Source organism: Gymnoscopelus braueri, assembly GCF_963280865.1.
Source record: "Gymnoscopelus braueri genome assembly, chromosome: 4".
Lineage (NCBI taxonomy): Eukaryota > Metazoa > Chordata > Actinopteri > Myctophiformes > Myctophidae > Gymnoscopelus > Gymnoscopelus braueri.
In genome coordinates this window covers 58,039,553-58,062,092 of record NC_137605.1, presented here as the reverse complement: position 1 = coordinate 58,062,092, position 22,540 = coordinate 58,039,553, and the positions used below count along the sequence as shown (strand labels likewise).

Below are 22,540 nucleotides of genomic sequence, written 5' to 3'. Positions count from 1 at the left end.
TTCATAGACAGACAGAATTGACCTTCCATACTCAAGTGCTGAGAACACATCTTTTGGTCAGACAGAAGAATGTCAGTCCTCAGTGTTATCCTAACAATGTTGTATGTATCCTTGTAGAATCTGTATTTAAGCTGCCCCAACAGATCTGGGTCAGACTCCCGTTGCCTTCTAAGACAACCGGACCCTGTCCATCTTCCCTTCCTCCATGTCCGTCCATCCCTTTTCCCTCTCCCTCTCTGTTTTTATTATTATTCTCATTATTATATTACATAGGAATTATTGTTATATTATTGTCATCTGTTGTATTTAATAAATCTACTGAAACCATGTTTCAGTATTAACACTTCATTCTCTCACCGAGGAATTATTGAATTTCCACAACAATAGTGCCAAACCTCAAATAAAATGTGTATGTGCCCAACATTTCTCAACACATATAAAAAAAGAAAGAAAACATATGTCAAAGAATCTTTTTATGCATATTATAGACATAATGCAAAATTGCAAATTCAAACGATTTTTTTTTTTCCGTTGATGCATTTAGAGCAGAATTATTAGGCGTGTTTACCGTTTTTGCAAGTGTGGCCACAGTTTCGGACTATTGGACTTTCATGCCAACTCCAATGTCACGCTATTAATTTATAATATCGACTATCACATGAACACAGTCTTACCTTGATGAGGATACAGCATAGATGAAACATAGCTGCCTGTGTCCATTACTCCATTTCCAATTCCGATGTAGTAGTCGGACAGTGGAGGGTTCGTCCAAAGGACAGATTCCCCTCAGTAATCAATAAAGCTCTGATACAAATAATCGGATATTGGCGGATTCCAGAATAACCTTTTTTACCTCGGTAAAGGTGAGTGAGCAATTGTTCAGTAGAGAGGGCTTATAATATCCATTCCAAGTTGTATTCACCTTTGGTTGTGAGGTTGAAGTTTATAAATTAACTTCTTATTCTCATTACATGCTATTACTTATAACGTTCAGTGGATCCATGGCGTGAGGGACTCGCTTGCCAAAATAAGCTGATCTACAAGTTGTAAAGGTGTGTACCGACACGTTGTAAGCTTGTAGATCTGTCCATTTTGAAGCGTGATGACGTTTATGGTCTCACGCTAGAGTTCCCCGTTCTCTTTTATAGTCCAAAATTTAGCAATGATTATCGAAAGAGTGGGCAAAACCAAACCTATATTAAATTGTTCATAGGGTCAATACGAGTAAATAAATATATGATAACCTTTCCACAGGAGCAGCTTTTTCATAGTTATCAGTTATCACACTTTTTGTTATTTTCCCCATACGTACATGACAGGTGAAAAAAATTACAAAATTAAAAAAATAGTTATCATAATGAAACTTCCTGAGTTGATTACTTGCAGGAAGACAATGATTTATCGTATTACAAGTTTTCTGAAATTTTATATTTAAATATGCAAATTAGGCATTTAGTCCATGAGCCAGAGCCCCAAAATTGAGCCAGATATTGAAAAATATAGATATTGTTAAAAACCTTTGACTCCAACATCTTAACAAAATGAAATAAGAATGTTCACTCTGGCTTTGTCCAATGTTCTAAATGTTGATTCTGGAAAGTTATACAAATTCAGGCATATTTTCGTAATGCCTAATTTGCATATTTAAATATACAATTTCAGAAAACTTGTTATGCGATAAATCATTGTCTTCATGTAAGTAATCAACTCAGGAAGTTTCATTATGATAACTCTTTTTTAAATTTTGACATTTTTTCACCTGTCATGTTCGTAGGCTATGGGGAAAATAACAAAATGTGTGATAACCATGAAAAAGCTGCTCCTGTGGAGAGGTTATCATATATTTATTTACTCGTATTGACCCTATGAACAATTTAATATAGGTATGGTTTTGCCCACTCTTTCGATAATTAAATCTTGTCTGGCTCATGGACTATTATGGTGGTAAATGGGGCGTGGATGATCTACCCGGGAGCGCGCTCGTGACTGTCAGGCAAAAATGAGCTACTGCCGCGATACACACAAATGAAGGCAGTACACAGCGCTTGGTGAATCGCACGTGAGATTGTGCTTATCGAAAATACGCACCCCTTTAGTAACTTTATTTACATGTTATGTACGACATAACGTAGTAAATCGGGCCTTAATGTGTTTCTTAGATTACAACGCATCATTATTGTAGAGAGAGATCAAATGTTTCAGGACATTTATTATCTTATTATTCATATTCATGTCCCTCTCTCTCTCTCTCAGGTGGTTAATGTCTGCCATCTCTCGGACACTTGGGGTCTCTCAGAACTAAAAGTACCATAAAGCACTTATCACATGGTATGTTTACTTACAACAGAATGAATGATCAAACTAAACTAACTGAAGACCAGTGTTGAAATACATTGTAGTCACTGTCAGTAGAGAGACGGTAAACATTTAGTACTTTTTTGTATGAATTCAAATAATTCTGTAATTTTTTTATTCCACTTTCCCATTCTGACACTAGATTTGGATGTTGTAATAAATATCTTTTACAGATCCTGTTTAGAAATGTTTTAGAAAAAATATTGTTATATCTAATATAACATTGTACATAGCCTATTATAGTAACCTACATGTCAATAGGTACATAAAATAAATCCAGATAGCATTTAGAGCCATGGAATGTAGAAATGTATATTGATGTGTATTGTGTATGTAACGACTGAAACTTCAATTTCTTCACACCCAAAGCATTAAGAGATTGAAGCTGCTATGTTAACATTTTCTGTTTGTACCAGGAATCAACCATGGAGACACTTAATGAGAGCATGTTGAAGACTCTGTTGGAGCTTGGAACCGAAGAGTTGAAAACTTTCCAGTGGCACTTGAGACAGCATGTTAACCTTGAAGGCCTCCAGCCGATCCCAAAGTGTCGCCTGGAGAATAATAGCAGGACTGACACCAAAAGACAGGCAGACAGACAGACAGACAGACAGACAGACAGACAGACAGACAGACAGACAGACAGACAGACAGACAGACAGACAGACAGACAGACAGACAGACAGACAGACAGACAGACAGACAGACAGACAGACAGACAGACAGACAGACAGACAGATAGACTACTGTAGACTTGTAGAATTATACGGGCCTTCCAGCAAGGGAAGTTTGTGTATAATTATTTCTATATTATGTGTGTGTACTTCCAGCATTAGTTAAAATTGTATTAACTGAAGTTTATTCTGAAAGGTAAAAATATAAGCAAATTGGAAGGGCTCTGACCTATGGCCTCAGGTCAACAGCAGAGGAAATGTCATAAGAGAGAGTGTTGATTGATTAGGTCAGACAAAGTAGCTGGAAAACAATGGTCACTGTCACAGGGTACTGTGTTGCCACTCTTAAGACAATAGGCCAGTGAAATGATTGACAAGCAGTAGATTAGAGGGTCTTGCAATGCTCAGAAGGGCATGATTAGATCACTCACTGTGACGTGGTAGGTGCTAGACCGCAATGCCTTGTGGGAAATGTATGTGGTGAAACCACTGAAACAGTATAAAACCTGGGGTCTAGCAAGACAAGTCAAATTCTACATTTGGCTTGGGCAACTGACTAACTTTGGCTTGGGTCTGACTAGGCTAACTAACTAATCTTGCTAGTAGAATGTGAGCCTTCTAGTTAGACTGACCTAGGTGTCTGACCTGGCTAGACTTGTTGGTAGAAAGAGAGCCTACTGACAAGTTGTAGTTAAGCTAAGATAATGTATATATATATATAATTGTATATATGCATGCCTATTTTGCATATCCACTCATAAATACCTTTAATCCTTTAGGTGGAATAGAAGAACGTATCATGGATGATGAAATTCGTGCAGTGGTGGTTGATAATGGCTCTAGGACGTGCAGAGCAGGGTTTTCTGGCGACGATGCACCTTGTGCTGTCTTCCACTCCATCGTTGGACAGGCCAGAAATCAGGTTCATAACCACGCTCTCGCACGCATGCATGCACAGGCACAGGCACAGGCACAGGCACAGGCACACGCACGCACGCACACACACACACACACACACACACACACACACACACACACACACACACACACACACACACACACACACACACACACACACACACACACACACACGCACAAGCACACGCACACCCCACTGGTTCCAGATCTGAGTAGTTTGTGATTTTAGTGTTTTAATAGTGTATTCATGTCTTTAGAGTGATGGTGTTTCTCTCCTCAGGGAGTGAGTGGTCAGAAGGACAGCTACGTAGGAGATGAGGCCCAGTTAAAGAGGGGGATCCTCAGCCTCAGATATCCCATAGAACGCGGCATCATCACCAACTGGGATGACATGGAGCAGGTAGGAACACAGAAACACACTGACATGTGGTGACTAACCAAAACAACAACACCAGACTATAACCATAACCTACATCCTGCAGACTGTAGAGGGTCAATTGTTGTCAAATTAACATAATGGACACTTTAGGAGTGAGCCATATAGAAGAGCGTCTGTCCGTATGCATGCATATCTCTGAATGTTTGTGTCTGCCTCCCCAACACAAGCACGCACGCACACGCACCGAAGGCGGTAACACTTTAGAATGACTATCCGTTAATATATCACTCACAAACTGGTAGTTATTAATGACTTGTGCAACTATGCCTCATACATACTAATAGATCACTCACAAACTGGTAGTTAATGAGTTAAAAATGACATGTTAAAGGGGTATTTCACATTAAAACACCTCCTCATCATTTAAAGTCTACTCTGGCTTTTGTGTACAGCTTGCTGACAGAGGGCAATTTGACTCTCTGGGAGCAAGCTAGTGGGGGATAGAGCTAAAGTACCTTTAGCCTTTGCCAAAATGACACTGGATGAGGGCTCCAGCTAGTCCCCACTGCACTCTTGTTGATAAACGAGGAGATCCTGCCCCAAAATCTTGTTATTTGGTTGATTATCAGGATCAATTTTGTTACAATTTTTTCACCGGAGAGTTTGTTAACCAAAACACAACCCAAGTAGATTTTGCTCATAGATTAATTTGATTGGCTCAGCCTCAGCAGCAGATTAGAACTGGAATTACATACTGTATGAAGGTGTCTTGTGTTTCCAGTTGAAATTTGCTAATGAGCCAATTAAAGTAAGCTATGGGAAACTGACCCGGAACAGGAAACAGATGGGTGCTCGGGTGGTGCAGTGATAAAGCCACCACCGTAGAGGTTGTGGGTTCGAATCCACCGTGGGGCATTCGGCTTTGTGGAGCGGCTATACGAACACAATTGGCCTGTGTTCAGGGGAGGAAAGCCGGGTGGGGAGGGTGATAATTGTCACTGCAGATAATCGTACGGGCTGGGCGGCGGCACCTGTCAGCGGGGAGTGTTTGGCGGCAGGAGTAGGACGAAGGCTCTACGTCCGGTGGGGGCTCCTCACTGGCAGGTGAGACAGTAGGCTACAACAGCAGTGACAACACAGTATTGTGTGTGGGGGAGGATCAATTGGCATAACGACCAAATTGTGGAGAAAAAGGGGGTACAAATTTAAGAAAAAAAGAACAGAAAACAGGTATGCCACCATCTGAAAAAAGTCTATTCCTCATTGAATAACATGAGGAAATGAGCAATAATTGCAACTTGAGAATAACATCCCAATAACTTATTATGTACTATCGGCATGAATTTAAATCATGATTTGTTATTTGCTTCTTCAGGGTTCTGGTGTTACCTTTTCCAGTACGGATATTAAGTGAGCAGCATGGCTTGTTCTGAAAGTTGTTGATCAAGTGATTGATTGATTGAATATTTTATTAGGCAACAAATGTAAAACAGCACAGTTACATTTAAAATACTTTGTCTAACAGGTCCGTTCATAAAAGTCCTTGCGGACTTGTTTCCAATGAGGGCCTTGGTATTCAATTCATAGACATATATAGTGGCACCATAGTTCGAATATCATTACAAAAAAAAAAACAGCAAAAAAAAATAACACTATGTACAAAAAAAAAAAAAGTGGGAAAAAGATATGTAAGAACAGGGGGGGGGGCCTGCTGTCTAACGGGAAAATGGTACTACCTCCTCTTTTGGCCTCCTGAAAGGTGATTTTTTAAGGCTCTTTTAAATGAGCCCAGCGAACTGCATTTTTTGAGGGATGGAGTTAGACTATTCCAATCCTGGGTGGCAGTGCTGTAGAAGGAGAATTTGCTCATGTTTGTTTTGTGGGTGGGTAGTACCAAATTGTTGTTAATGCTCCCTCTGGTATTGTGACTGTGGGTGTCGCTAACCTTTTGGAGGTATTTACTCAGATATGCGGGAATAGGGGGCATATCGGGCAAATTTGCATTTACAATTTTGAAGGCCAGCCCCATTTTTAGTTGTTTAACCCTGTCTTCCACCCTAAGCCAGCCTAGGCTGGCAAAATGGGTGGGAGAAAGGTGGGTCATGGGCCCCAATCCGAGGAGTAGCCGAATCAGTTTGTTTTGGGAGGTTTGAAGCTTAGTCTTCAGTGACACTGAGGTGTTGGAGTACCAGGAGGTGCAAGCATAGTCAAAAAGTGGTTGAATCAGGGCCCCAGAGAGGGTCCTGAGGGCCTGAGGGTTGACAAAAGAGGAAACTCTGCCCATAAATTTGGTTCTCTGGTTTACTCTTTTGACCACCTTTGTAGCCATGCTTTCACCTGTCAGGTATTTGTCAAGAATACAACCCAAATAGGTAATCTCTTCTTTGCTAGAGATAATTGTGTCATCGACTTTGACCATTTACATCCATCTGTCTGAGGGAATGTTTGGTCCCAAAGAGAATGGATTCAGTTTTCCCAAGGTGTAGTGACAGTTTGTTATCGGTAAGCCAAGTACGGATTTTTGAGAGTTCGGCGCTGAGCGCCTCCTCAACTTGCAACTTGTCCTCTCCCGAGATCAGGAGTGCCGAGTCATCAGCGAACAGGAACAATTTGCAGTTACAGGCAGCATTCATGTCGCTAATGTATAGAAGAAACAGTAACGGCCCTAGAATGCTGCCCTGAGGAACCCCACAGCTCACCGGGAGGGATGAGGACATGGTTCCGTTTATTTCAACCACTTGTTCTCTTCCCTCCAGGTAAGATCTCATCCAGTTTAGTGATGTGCAGTCAAAACCAATCGCCCTCAGCTTATCAAGTAAAATTTAATGGTTTACAGTGTCGAACGCTTTTTGGAGGTCCAACATGACCATGCCGCAGTATTTGCCCGCGTCTACCTCACGTTTGATGTAGTCGGTCAAATACAGTAGGCATGTGTCAGTGGAATGGGAGGTTCTGAAGCCCGATTGGAATTCAACAGTTTATGCTCGCTGAGGTAGCTGTTGATTTGTTCTTGAATTAATCGCTCTACAACCTTTGAGATGGAACAAAGGATGGAAACAGGCCTATAGTTGCCAGGTTCTAATTTGCTTCCTTTTTTATGCAGAGGGATTACTCTTGCCAACTTGAAATCCTGTGGGACGTGACACTGGCTGATGGATAGGTTTGTGATTTGGGCTACTATGGGGGCAATAGCAGTAGCTGCGTCTCTGAGGAATCTGGTGGGGATATTGTCAAGGCCGGTGGCCTTGTTTGGCTGGAGGGCGAGTAGTTTTTTCTGCACATCATCAGCATTTACTGGTTTGAATGAAAAGGAGTCTTTTTTAGCCCCTAGTTTGACATAATGAGCATGGATGTGGTCAGAGCCGTACAAACCTGAATGCTGAGGAAGTTTGCTTACCAACTGGGTTGCAATGGTGGTAAAAAAAGCTGTTAAAATAGTTCGCTACCGCTTGCTTGTCGGTAATGAGCACGCCACTTGAAATAATGCAGATGTTTGTAGTTTTGGTTTGAATTTTGTTGTTGCAGCCCAATTTCTGTAGCGCTTCCCACAGCTTTTGTGGGTGGCTTTTGTTTGCCTCAATGCTTTGATTTAAGAAATTATTTTTGGCAGTTTTGACCAATTTGTTTACTACATTTCGTTGATTTCTGCATCTTTCAAGTAGTTGCACATTTTTGCATTTCCTGAACTCAGAGTACATTTTGTTTCTGAGTTTGATGGCATTTAGGATGTCTCCATTCATCCAGGGTTGTGTACGGGCTCTGACTCTCACCACCTTCTTGGGCGCTAGGCTATCAATAACAGACACAAAAGCAGTTTTGAAACCAGTCCAAGACTCCTCAGCCGAGGAGCCACTGAGTACATTTGACCAATCCATTTTCTCAAGAGCTGTTGTGAGAGCTTCTGATGAGTAAGTTTTCATAGCTCTGCAGCTGACCGTGCTATGACAATCAACTACAGATCTGTGAAGCCTACGCGTGCAGAAAATTATGTTATGGTCGCTTAGACTGCACTCAATGACCCCACTTAAAGGAATCCTCGACTGGTCTGATGTCAAAATGAGGTCAATGATGGTCTGAGAAGTGGGGCCTACCCTCGTGATATTTTTTATCATTTGGGTGAGGCTATGCATGTCACAGAATTTACTGAAAGATTTAAATATGGCGGCGTCTTTCCGGAGTACATCCGTATTGTAGTCGCCAATCAAAATCAATTCCGAATTTCCAATGATTGCCATGTGCTCCTCTATTAAATCATGTCTGGAGTCGCTGATGGGCGGGGGGGTAGGGGGGTTTGGGTTAAAACCTGATCAGCTGGTTTCGTGGTCTCTGCAGGGGGGACTGCCAAACCTTCCTCTGTCCTGCTGTGGGGGATGTGTTGGGGGTGGGGGGAGGGGGGGTGGAGGTGTGATCGGGGGAGGGGGGTGGGGGCTTTGTGATTGCAGCAGGGCAGTGGGGGAGGGGGGTGGGGGAGGGGTGAGGCAGAAGTCCTGTGCTGGCGCCATGGTGTGACAAAAGTATTAACAAACACTTAACAAAGTCAACATGCATTTAAAGTATTTATAACTCATTAATGACCAGTTTGTGAGTGATCTGTAAGCTACATCTATGATTACCAACTATTAACAAACATTTAACAATAACTTGTTGCTAAAATGTAACTTTTTTAATGGTTACATTCACTGTGTGAAACCTCTTTACTCCGCGTAGATCTGGCACCACATCTATAAAGAGCTTCATGTGGCCCCTGAGGAGCGTCCAGTTCTGCTGACTGAGATTCCTTTCAACCCCAAGGTCAACAGGGAGAAAATGACACAGGTGAGGGTCAAACACTGTCTCTTCCGTTCACACATGGGTGTCGTTTGGGGTTCCAGGGGATGGAAATTGCCACCCCCTAGCTTTCACATTTAACCTCGAAATGCTGGTCTTTTATACACATTTGAGTGTGACATAAATCACATACATTTTAGATTGACACCTATGACTTGTTTTCTTTCTGCAAACATACATTCATTAATCACTTAAAACTGGTCTCCCTATTTTGGGCATGTCAGTACAGGCTTTCTCTTTTTTCTTGTTCCCCCAAAATAGCACATCTACATGCTCACAATGCATCGCATCACTTGTAGATTGGCTGAAGTGGTCACTTTTTTGTCACCCTCTAGTTTTTTGTTTTGTTTTGTTTTATGAAATGACACCTCTGCATTCACATACTATGTACTCCTAATGTCCTTCCTCAATAAATGTACAGTACACAGCAAAACCCAAAGTTTTAGTTTTACTCTGAGAGCATAACAATGTGCATAATATGGGATATGTTCATTGTTATGCTCTGAGTAGTTTTTTTTAAACGGCTCTATATTGCTGTCCACAGTATTAATGTACAACAATTATGTCCAATTGTAAGACTGAGGGACAATTATGTGCATGGTTTCAGTCCAACTAAATGCCATTACAGGTGATTTCACAAATTAGTCCACCTCTTTCTAAAAAGGTCCTAATTGTTTAAATCATCTGGAAGTTCATTCATGGCATTGAATGTCAGTGATGTGAATTCATCAAGGATGACTAATTTGTTTTTCATTTTCCAGATCATGTTTGAGACCTTCAGCGTCCCTGCCATGTATGTGTCCCTCCAGTCAACTCTGGCTCTCTTCAGTTCTGGTCGGTCCACTGGTAAGATAAAGACTACACAGTTAAACCTCAGTGTTAACTCCGTAGTGTTCTCTGGACTTTTTTAACCTCTCCCTCTATAAGGCTGTGGTCCCTGCAGGCTTCAAAAGGGATGAATCCCCAAACACTCCAAGCTGACAAGCCTGAGTGACCTGTCACTCTCACTCAGATAGTCAGCAATTGCTTTGAGAGGCTTGTGAGAGACTATACATACGCTCCACGCTAGATCTGTGGCACTTTGCATGTCGTCAAAACAGATCGACCTACGATGCAATTGCTATGGCTCTTCACACCATCCTCACACACATGAATGACAAGATGCTGAAGGACAAGTACATACCGTACGGTATGTTGTTCATAGATTACAGCATGGCATCCAACACCATAGTCCCAGCAAGCCTTGACACAAAGCTCAGAGACCTAGAGCTGTCTCTCCTCTTCTCCCTGTACACGCATGACCAGGGCCGGTTCTGGGCTGATCAGCGACCTAGGCGAGATTCCTCTGATGCGCCCTGCACGCTTCTGGGCGGATTTTGATAATATTTTCCCCTGTTTTTGGCTACTTTATTTCGGTTTTTCGGTTTTAGGGTTAGGTTAGGGTTAGGGTTATGTTATTTAATTCTTATTTTTGCCTGATTTTACCAATTTATTATCAAAACATTTAAAATGAATAAAAAAATATACATATTCTTTTTTTTCCCCCGACTTTTTTTTGCCACCTCTCCAAACTGTCGCTCTAGGTGGCCGCCTATGTCGCCTGTATGGACGCGCCGGCCCTGCGCATGACTGCACAGTACCGGCGCCTGAGCCATGGAGTTGGTTGTGCACGGGCTCTCCCACATTTTCATTGTGGGGGGGGGGGGGGGGGGGGTTCTCCAGTTTCACTGTAGAGTGGAGATGGATTTTAAACTTGTCATGACAGAGGCTGATGCATTGTAAAAGTAAGAATGACTGATGTGGTGAGTAGCCTAATCTTCATTAACAGAACTTACAGGCCGCTGTGCTAATGTTATAATCATTATAGCTTAGCTATTGATAAAGAGATATTGGCCGGGTTTCCCAAACGAATTTGAGCTTGTGCGTAGCCTAGAAGCTGCGTAAGAGCCTCCACGCACCTGCGCAGTAGCAACCCCGCCACGCACTATCTTCGTTAGTAGCAGCTGTGTGTGCCCTACGTGCCATCTAAACTGGCTTCAGGAGATACCATCGTCGTAGGTTCTCGTTACGTGTGTGCTAAAACTACATTCGCGAGACAGCATGCACGTAAAGACCTCCTGGACGAAGCCTACGTAAAGCCTACATGAACTACGTAGTGCTGTCCTACGCTACACAGCAGTTTAAACACCCTTTGCGAAAGTGAAATGGATCATAAAAATACCAGAGCCAACTGTCAGATGTCCTGAAGCAGTCCACTCCAAATACAACTTTTGAATAATATATTTATGAATTAAATTACAGCGGTGAGGTCTGACATCTGCAAGGTAAATAAAACACTAAAGTGTCCCCATTATGCAAGTAAATTAAATATACTTAAAATACCAAAAGTAAAGGAATGCAGAATGTCCCATTTCCCAAATTTAATATGTATTAAAATCTTTTGAAAATAGCAGATCTACAAGCTTGTGAAGAGTTGTGAGCTTGTAGATCTGCTAGTTTCAAAAGATTTTTTAACCATTCATAAACATGGCGAGCGCAACAGCTGTCACTTTGTGAGAGGAACTGGGGACTTTCAGCATAACGTTTAACTATAAAACTTCGAAATTAAGGAAACATGTTTAGCTCAGCATCATTTATATACCTTTAGTTAACTTGGCATATGCTTAATATTTTTATCAGACGATCGGATCATCCGTGAGAGTACAATTTGTAAACTTCGGGTTCATGCATAGAGGACGAAGCAGCGTAGCCCTGGTTCAGAGCGTTAGTGAACTCACTAACGCTCTGAACCAGGGCTAGAAGCAGCGCAGCCGCCCGCCCTGTGTGTGTGTGTGTGTGTGTGTGTGTGTGTGTGTGTGTGTGTGTGTGTGTGTGTGTGTGTGTGTGTGTGTGTATATATATATATATATATATATATATATATATATATATATATATATATATATATATATATATATATATGTATATATATATATATATATACATATATATATATATATGTATATATATATATATGTGTGTGTAAATTATGTGTGTGTGTGTGTGTGTGTGTGTGTGTGTGTGTGTGTGTGTGTGTGTGTGTGTGTGTGTGTGTGTGTGTAGTCGGTCTTTTCCTAGATCTATTTCGCTACGATGGGTGTTACGAGCGCCCCAGGGCGCTCGTTACAAACTGCTGCGTAGGACAGCACTCAGGGCTACGCCTCTCCCAGGAGTAGGAGGAGAGTACAGAGTAGGATACGTGCATGCTGTTGCCTGAATGTATTTTAGCAGAGACGTGAAGCCAGTTTAGATGGCACAAAGGGCACAACCAGCTGCTACTAATGAGGGTAGAGCGTAGGTTTCGCCGAGTCCCAGCTGTGTAGGAGGCTCTTACGCAAGCTGCGTAGGCAACGCATGACCTGAAATCTACGTGCCTGCTAGGGTACTGCGCAGCCTGTGTGGACACACGTAAGACCCGTCGTAGTACCTGCGCAGGATCTCTACGCAGCATCTCTACGAATCTCTTTGGGAAGCGCAGCCATTGCTCTTTATCTTTATTGTGTGCAGAAGCGCTGTGCTGCTGTTGGGATTTTGACATTTGAGCTTACTGCATGCAGCAGTACATGCTGTGAATGTTACAATGCTAGTAAGCCCCGCAGTTAACCATGTGGGCATGTTAATTATTTTTAAGCAAACAATGTTATTACCTGAACGCACGCAAATGTAGTGTAAAGACTGGCCAATACATAATAAATAAGGCGGCCCTTGCTTATTGCCCCTCTGGACAAAGATGTCTGAATATGATACTAAACCAAAACAAACAGTGCCGCATCCACTTTTGCATCTGTTGTCGTCGCATATCTGATATGGAACATGATTACATGATCGAAAGGGAGCACATATTTTATAACAAGATGTGATTCCCCTGAGCACAGTGGTGAAAGATGGACTAAATTATTGGAACTGATTATGGTAGCATGTGCTGTCATAGACCCCGATGTGATTTCTATCTCAGCGGAACCCCAGTGTGGGCTATACTGTAAAATCCTCAGTCTTATTTAACTCAAAGCCATTACACGTCCCATCGGGGAGAGAGTTGCATAGTACATTGCAAAATCCTAATCCTCAGTCATAATTTAACTCTGAATGTGGACCCTTATCCCAGAAATAGAAATCATATCAACAGTAAATCATTTAGCTGGGGGTCCCCTGGAACCACCTCAAGGACACCTCATTTTGTGAAGCAATGGTTTATGTGCTACTTGTATGGATATGTTATGTGTAAAAAAAAAGAAGTGTCTGTTTGTTTTATATGAAAGTGTGCTCCCCCACCCAAAATCAAAGTTAGGCACCCCTGCTGTGCCGTCAAAGCATGCACAAGCATACTTAGGCTGCACTACAACAGCTACATCGAAAGGCTGTGTCACCGTCTGGTCTGGGAACTACACAATTAGTGAATCGAACAACTTACAGTCCAGGAACTGAACAAGAAGTAGTGTGTAGTCAAAGCTCACGTATCATCAAGGACAGTCACCACCCCAGCCACAACCTGTTTATACCCCTACAACGACCACAGCCATGCAGGCAAGAAGGCCTACTGCAGTATCAAGGGCGACACCACCAGCTTCCACCCAGCTGTTGAACAAGGCCTGCCACACTGGAACACTGTCCTTAGACAGACAGTTTTTTCCAATGTTGGAATGTAGGCTAGTATTTTCCTTTGTGGATCTACCATGTGGATTTTTACCTGTGAATGTTTTGCCTTATGCAGACAATAGCTTCTTATGTGGACCTGCCGTTGTGCTGCTCCGTTTCCACTCTTTTGCACCTTTTTGCACCGTATGTCAAACCTCATGTACAAACCTGCTGCTTTTCTATTTGTGTGTTTTTATGTGTATGTTGTAGGCCTGACCTCGACTAAGTCGAATAGTCGACTGGTTAGTCGCGGGGGGTCCGAGTCGACTGCGTGTCTCTTAGTCGAATAAGAGACACTAAATCTAAGGGCCAACAATTTTTTTAATAGTTTTTTGGCCAAGTGTACACCTGCAACCACACGTAACTTCCACTTTATTCTTCTTATTCCTCGTCTTTGTATTGGTATTGTTTGTGTTGGAGCGCCTCAGTGCGGCTGCAGAGTTCATGTGCAACCTCTTCCAGAGAGAGATAGAGACACTAGAAACTCTGCTGGAGACACAAAACAAACTGTGTAGACTTGGCCCTTTGAAATAAAATGTATTTTGGCCCTTTTTTTTTTTGCATTAGTCAATTGCCAGTCGACTATTGGCAATTAGTCGCCAATTAGATTCGACTAAACAAATCCTTAGTCGGGGACATGCCTAGTATGTTGATATCTGTTGTTTTACTCTTTACTCTTCGTTTCATTTTCTCTTTTTTGTCTTGCTCTTCCTCTCTCTCTGCCCCCACCCTTTTTTTCTTTCTTTCCTGAAAGCAATGGAATGATGGAGCTTGCACAAAAACAAATTTATTTCCCCCACTGAATTACACCTGTAAACCTGTGATGTGACATTAAAACTGATTCTGATTCTGACTTGTGTCAGAGACGGTGCTTAAATGTACCTCTGTTTCTCCAGGTATTGTGGTTGACTGTGGTGATGGTGTGAGCCACGCTGTGCCCATATATGAGGGTTACGCTAATACGCTATGTATCATGCCATCAAAAGACTGGACATGGCAGGCAGGCAGCTCACTGATTATATGATGCAGATGCTCAATTATAGAGGAATCACTACTGGTATGTACCATTCTGACTCATATGGTGGGAACTGTCATTTGCTGTGTGTGTGCGTGCATGCGTGCGTGCTTGTGTGCTTGTGTTCCTATACTTGCTTATAATGAGGGTTAAGGCAAATTGTTTGTGTGCAAGGAAAAGTTAAAGCATGAGATTGAGAGGAATATATGAATATTGCTAAATGGTCTGTCATTTTATTCTGTTATTCTTATGTTCTATTCTTTTAATTCTGTAACATCTATTATTCAATGTATTCAAATGTCCTTTTTTACACAATCAGTGCTTATACTGTAGTTGGATAAAAGAGACAGACAGTCTGGAGGCTGGAAACATGGAGGTAGTTTGGAAATCTTAATGCGTTCCGCCCCCATCGTTGTTTGGCTGAGATGATACAGAAATACATAAATTACCATTTCAAAATAGAAAATACCATTTAATTGTGTCCAAAAAGCATAATCAGACCCATTTAAGACCCCCCCCTCCCCCCCTCCCCCACACACACACACACACACACACACACACACACACACACACACACACACACACACACACACACACACACACACACACACACACATTCATTGGAGACTGTGAGAATGTAAATATTTATATTATCCCTTCCTCTACAGTGGGGTGTGAGCTTGTGTATGACATGAAGGAGAAACTGTCCTATGTAGCGCGGGACTTTGACCTGGAGATGCAATATTTCTCTTCCGCACTGGAGAAGAGCTATGAGCTGCCTGATGGTCAGGTGATCACCATTAACAACGAGAGGTTCCGCTGCCCTGAGATCCTCTTCCAGCCCTCTAGCATTGGTTAGTAGTACAGTATAGGCATAACTAATATGTATATTACTAAATTACATTACATTACATTACATCCAAAGCGACTTACAATAAGTGCATTCAACATAGGGAAGGAAACTACTAATCACCAGAAGTCAGGAACAGTTGCATTAGGATATTTTGAATAACTGCCTAACTGCATAACCATTGACTAGAGTAAAAGTATTATTATTCGTTGTGTGTGTATGTGATTAATAAAAGGAGTAGAAGCCTGAATAGTTAACAGCAGTTGGCCCCGTTATTGGAACTTGGAAGCATCCTTAAAGCTTTCTTTCTTTCTTTCTTTCTTTTTTTCTTTCTTTCTTTCTTTCTTTCCTTCTTTCTTTCTTTCTTTCTTTCTTTCTTTCTTTCTTTCTTTCTTTCTTTCTGTCTGTCTGTCTGTCTGTCTGTCTGTCTGTCTGTCTGTCTGTCTGTCTGTCTGTCTGTCTGTCTGTCTGTCTGTCTGTCTTTCCTTCTTTCTTTTACTGCAGTCTCTTGTGTTGTCCTCATTTTGTACCTTCAGCAGTTAGTGCAAAGTGGAATGTTTGTGCTTTTGGACGGTAAAGCTTCTCTTTAAACACCCCCAAAATGTTATTAAATGATTATTTTATTATTGCTAATAATCATCTAACATCTACTGTATGTAATGTTTAGATACAGGTTATATGACTTTGTGCCTCTCTCTCTCTCTCTCCTACTCAGGTATGGTGTCTGTGGGGATCCATAAGATGACCTACAAGAGCATAATGAAGTGTGAGGTTGACGCCCTTAAGGACTGGGGTGGAAACATAGAGATAGTGCTGAACGGAGGCACCACCTTGTTACCAGGCTTCGCTGACCGCATGCAGAAGGAGATGAGTGCTCTTGCTTACCCGATGAAGATCAAGGTACAAGGACAGTCATATCTCTGTTTAATGGTATGCATAGTTAGTTAGTTACTTTATTGACACAATTGAATAAAACATTGGGTCCAAACAATATTCAAAAACCCATGAATAAACAATACAAAAATATACAATACACAAAATAAAATTGCCCTCTGTGCCCCTTGGATTGTTTATGTTTAGCAGTATATGTTGCACAAATAATATGAACCAGAAGGCTGATGACCTGTAGGTAGAAATTGTTATACAGTTGAACAACTGCTTAATTAACAAAGCAATATCTTACATTAGGACAGAACAGTCAACCAGGCAAATTGTTCAATTAACGTTGCACAGGAATGTCTCATAACGTCTCAATATGTGCCATATACAGTGTCTTTAAAATTCTAAAATGTTTTTCTGCAGAGGAAATGTAGCCAAACAAACCAACGTTGAATTTGCAATCAGTTCGATCGATATCACCCCTTTCCCACTACTCTGCCCCTTCACACTTCAGACCGCCTAGGGGTGGGTTTTTACTAATCGTATGAGCACATTCACATCCACTATACCTAGCGGCTGCTGAGGAACGGGGCCTGTTCGTGTTGTGTGTGACAGTAAGGCTTTATTCTGTTGTGATTTGGTGCTATATAATAAATACCGATAAGTAAAAGAGATCGAGCTATGTAAGCATTCCAGCATTGTGAGAGACACAGACACAACACATAATAATAAAAGTAATAATACATTGGGTTCAGAAATAACAAGGACCCCCTTGAAAACGATATGTTGCATCTCTAGGGGCTTATCCTCTAGTGAAATTTCTAAATAAATTAATATCTTTTCAGCATTCAGTACTTTTCCACGAGATATGGACAACATGGACCTTAAAATAATTACCTATACAAAATGTCTAGTTTCTCAAAAATACATTTTCTCCAAAATGTTTTGTTGATTGTATAAAACATGCATACGCAGAGTCGCAGAAGAACAAATGTGAAACCCTCCACCCCACAGGACTTGACAATTATGCTTTCAATTTCATTACATTTCATTTTCAATTTCATTAACTAACATGTTTACACACATTATTAAAGTTAGTTCATGCACAATACATTATTAATTGCTTTCATCTTTCTGTTGACAAACTGTGGTTTTAGGTAGGTGCTGTATAATTGGAGACCAGGTATCTATTTGAGTGTTCATTTGGTTACTTCCCTCTGGATGGATTGTTCACATGTCTTCCTCTCCCTACTCTCCAGGTCATTGCTCCTCCTGAGAGTAAATACAGTGTGTGGATCGGTGGTTCCATGGTGGCTTCTCTAAACACCTTCCAGCAGGAGTGGATCAGCAAGCAGGAGTATGATGAGTACGGTCCCTCCTTTGTCCACCGCAAATGCTATTAGAGAGACAAACTCTCCACCCATCACATTTATTGTTAACCAACAAAGAACAAAACAAATATCAGATTACAAAGACAACAACAACAACAACAACAACAACAACAAACAAACAAACATGATAAAGAAAGTAATTAGTTTGCTTGCTGGTCATCGAGCAAGATCATCTCCTAGTGATTATTTTTTCCAAATTAATGTTTTTCTTTATCTTTTTGGGGGGGAATATCTACCAGGGTTATTATAGTTGACTTAAACTAAGACTAAAACTAAAAGGGAGGGAATTAAAAATGATTGCCTGTAAGAATCATATTGTTTTAATGTTCCCCCTCAATTTGCGCTGTGGTCACTGTATTAAAAGGGATCACAATTAACAGTAACAGACTAGTTCCAGAATGTGGCAGCAACATAGCGAATGCCACAACACTCCAAAGAAGAACAGGTGTGTGTGTGTGTGTGTGCGTGCGTGCGTGCGTGCGTGCGTGCGTGCGTGCGTGTGTGTGTGTGTTAGTCCAGTAGCTCCGTCTCCAACTGAGTATCCATCTTCCCCTCTGCTCTCACACCATTTCACCCTGCGGCCTCATTATCTCCGCCAGGCCGGAATGGCTGGGGGAATGAGATGATGTCTGTCTGCTTGTTTGTCTGTGACTGTTGGGAGCGTATCTATGTTCCCTGGGGTGTATATTCCCCGCTTACAACCCTAACCCTAACATAGAACAGAACCCGGGAAACATATAGGGATGAGCCCGAGCAGGGCCACTGCATTTGGTCTACAGGCCATTAGTCCCCACAAGTATAGGACTCTTGAACAAATACCTTAGTTTTGTGCATGAGTGATGTCTCTCCTTAAAGGGGTAGTTCACCCCCAAAATAACTTTTTTTCTATTGATTACTGACCATCTGGAGCCTTGAATTCATAGATATTTTTTTGTTTTTGTCACATTCCTAAGCCAATAATTTGATTATAATAAATGTGTCCCCATTGATTCCGGTAGGAGACACAAATGCATTTGTGTCTCCTACCGGAATCAATGGGGCTAAATTTATTATAATCAAATAATAAAGGAAGGAATGCGACAAAAACTAAAAAATATCCATGAATTCAAGGCTCCATGGGGTGAGTAATCAATAGAAAAAAAGTTATTTGGGGGGTGAACTACCCCTTTAACCATGACTGGACGCTAGTAAACACGCAAACACATAGGTTGCATATCATTTATATTGCATATCAGAAAAAATATTCCATCCGCAACATTCCCTTTTCCCGTATAGCAGCAGCTTTAAAACAGTGTGTCTGGCGGAACACAGTGAAAAAAAAAGGCAACACGAGAAAGAGGCGTTTCAATGAAAGTGTTAAACAGGAAGCGGACGGATACGGAAATCTTCAAATAGCGTTATTTCAATATCCGGGTGAGTTACAGTGAAAATGGTCACTGCGGGTGATAAAGAACAGTCAGATCTTTTATAAAATCAAATCAAAAAAATTAGTTCACTACTTCCGTGGCAGAATTGGTAATTGGAAAAAAATATGTTTTTTTTACGTCCGTGGCAGTGAATGAAGTAATAGTTTTTAATGTGTTTGTATAGTGACCTGGGTATATGTATTGTGATTGTATGTTGTGTTTTAACCACAATCCACAAACAAAGTTCAGAAAGGAAAATAATACAAGTTCCCTTCTTATTTTATTTTTTAAAGCAACATTTTACCTTGTTTCAAGAGGTCTTTTAAAACAGTGTAGGTAGTAGAGGCCCTAGGAGGGGTCCACGCGCGACTGCTTTATTTTTTTTCTAGTTTGAATTTTTGGCATCCATAGGACCTCTAATTTGATGGATTTTGATGATCCCAAGAAAAAAAGTGGTCCAAAGTGTGTTTTTTTCAATGTTTTATTAACCCTATGAGACCTGCGGGATGGCTGCCTGGAACGCCGGCGAGACTGTCTTTCGGAGACTGTGGAACGCTCAAATTTAGACAGAGATAGAGATACCATTTGATCCCAGACAACCAGTGTGTATATCTGTCTGTCTCTTATATGTCATCATGATTTGTGTGCATCTTAAACAAGCTGCGTGCTTAACTGAGTCTTCCAGTTTAGTAGACCTTGTATTGTGAATTTGTACTTCCATGTACTGTGATTATCATGTCTTACTAAATAAAAGTACATCAATCAATCAATCAGGTTTCCAATGGGACCAACCTCGTCAGGCTACCTTGTTGGGAAGGGGGATAAACACCTAATGATTCAAAGTTAAGACAACATTTTGGCGAGGGAAAAACGACCATCACCATCTTCCAAATGGTCCCTTGAGCTGTCACCTCAATATATGTGAATGGAAATGGGTTACATGGATACCTACAAGCCTCCCCTGTACAGACATGTCAAATGTATGCCTATCTCATGCAGTTTTGGGCAAGAACCATGCAGTGTTTTGCATGCAGTACAAATATGTAATTTCTGCCTATTGTAAAAAGGAGACCACTTTACTGCATCTATAGTTGTATGAGACCACTGTACTGTATCTATAGCTGTATGAGACCACTGTACTGCATCTAGAGACCACCGTACTGTATAGAGACCACTGTACTGTATAGAGACCACTGTACTGCATCTATTGCTATATGAGACCACTGTACTGCATCTAGAGACCACTGTACTGTATAGAGACCACTGTACTGTATAGAGAGCACTGTACTGCATCTATTGCTATATGAGACCACTGTACTGCATCTATTGCTGCATGAGAGCAAGTACTGCACTAGACCACTGTGCTGCATCTATATCCCACTGTACTGAATCTATAAACCACTGTACTGCATATATAGACCATTGTACTGCATTTATTGACCACATACATTGACCACTGTACTGTATCTATAGACCACTATACTGCATCTCAACTCAACACAACTTTAAAAATTTATTTATAAAGCACATTTAACATGACTAGGTCACCCAAAGTGCTGTACAGGTTAAAACAAAACATAACATAACAATGCAGTATAAATACACATTAGCATAAAATACCAATGAAATAGAAACAAAAACAAAACATTAGCAACAGTAAATGAAAAAAATGGACTGCCAGGCTCAGCTGTTGCTAAAGACCAGGCAACTTAGTCTTTAATAAAGATTGAAAAATATCAATTGACTGGGCAGCTCCGATGTGTAGGGGCAAGCTATGCCCCCAGTGGGGGGCATAGCCACGAAGGCTCGGTAGATGCACTACAGTGGTCCACAGATGCACTCGAGTGGTCTACAGATGCACTCGAGTGGTCTACAGATGCACTAGAGTGGTCTACAGATGCACTAGAGGGGTCTACAGATGCACTACAGTGGTCTACAGATGCACAAGAGGGGTCTACAGATGCACTAGAGGGGTCTACAGATGCACTAGAGGGGTCTATAGATGCACTAGAGGGGTCTACAGATGCACTAGAGTGGGCTACAGATGCACTAGAGGGGTCTACAGATGCACTAGAGTGGTCTAAAGATGCACTACAGTGGTCTACAGATGCACTACAGTGGTCTACAGATGCACTACAGTGGTCTACAGATGCACTAGAGGGGTCTACAGATGCACTAGAGAGGTCTACAGATGCACTAGAGTGGTCTACAGATGCACTACAGTGGTCTACAGATGCACTACAGTGGTCTACAGATGCACTACAGTGGTCTACAGATGCACTACAGTGGTCTACAGATGCACTACAGTGGTCTACAGATGCACTAGAGGGGTCTACAGATGCACTACAGTGGTCTAAAGATGCACTACAGTGGTCTACAGATGCACTAGAGGGGTCTACAGATGCACTACAGTGGTCTACAGATGCACTACAGTGGTCTACAGATGCACTAGAGTGGTCTACAGATGCACTAGAATGGTCTACAGATGCACTAGAGTGGTCTACAGATGCAGTAGAGGGGTCTACAGATGCACTAGAGGGGTCTACAGATGCACTAGAGGGGTCTACAGATGCACTAGAGTGATCTACAGATGCACTAGAGGGGTCTACAGATGCACTAGAGGGGTCTACAGATGCACTAGAGGGGTCTACAGATGCACTACAGTGGTCTACAGATGCACTAGAGTGGTCTACAGATGCACTACAGTGGTCTACAGATGCACTAGAGTGGTCTACAGGGCGTCCGGGAAATTACATATTTTTACTGCATGCAAAACACTGCATGGTTCTTGCCCAAAACTGCATGAGATTGGCAAAAATCTGGCATGTCTGTACAGGGGAGGCTTGTAGGTATCCATGTAACCCATTCACATATATTGAGGTGACAGCTCAAGGGACCATTTGTAAAATGGTGTTGGTCGTTTTTCCCTCACCAAAATGTTGTCTTAACTTTGAATCATTAGGTATTTAGCCCCCTTCCCGACAAGGTAGCATGACAAGGTTGGTCCCATTGGAAACCTGAGGTTGTCTGGGATCAAATGGTATCTCTATCTTTGGGCTACGTCTAAATTTGAGCGTTCAACAGTCTCCGAAAGACAGTCTCGCCGGCGTTCCAGGCAGCCATCTCGCAGGTCTCATAGGGTTAATAAAACATTGAAAAAAACACACTTTGG

General features: G+C 41.6%; 2 long non-coding RNA genes across 2 annotated transcripts in view; one reads left to right on the top strand and one right to left on the bottom strand.

Moving 5' to 3' along the window:
* LOC308084818 overlaps window positions 1–22,540 on the bottom strand; it is a 244,260-nt gene that overhangs the window by 184,136 nt on the left and 37,584 nt on the right. The window lies entirely within an intron of this gene.
* Window positions 4,224–10,002, top strand: LOC308084187. Its single transcript, XR_013933061.1, has 3 exons — window positions 4,224–4,347; window positions 9,034–9,141; window positions 9,915–10,002. It is a non-coding gene; the product is annotated as an uncharacterized lncRNA (long non-coding RNA).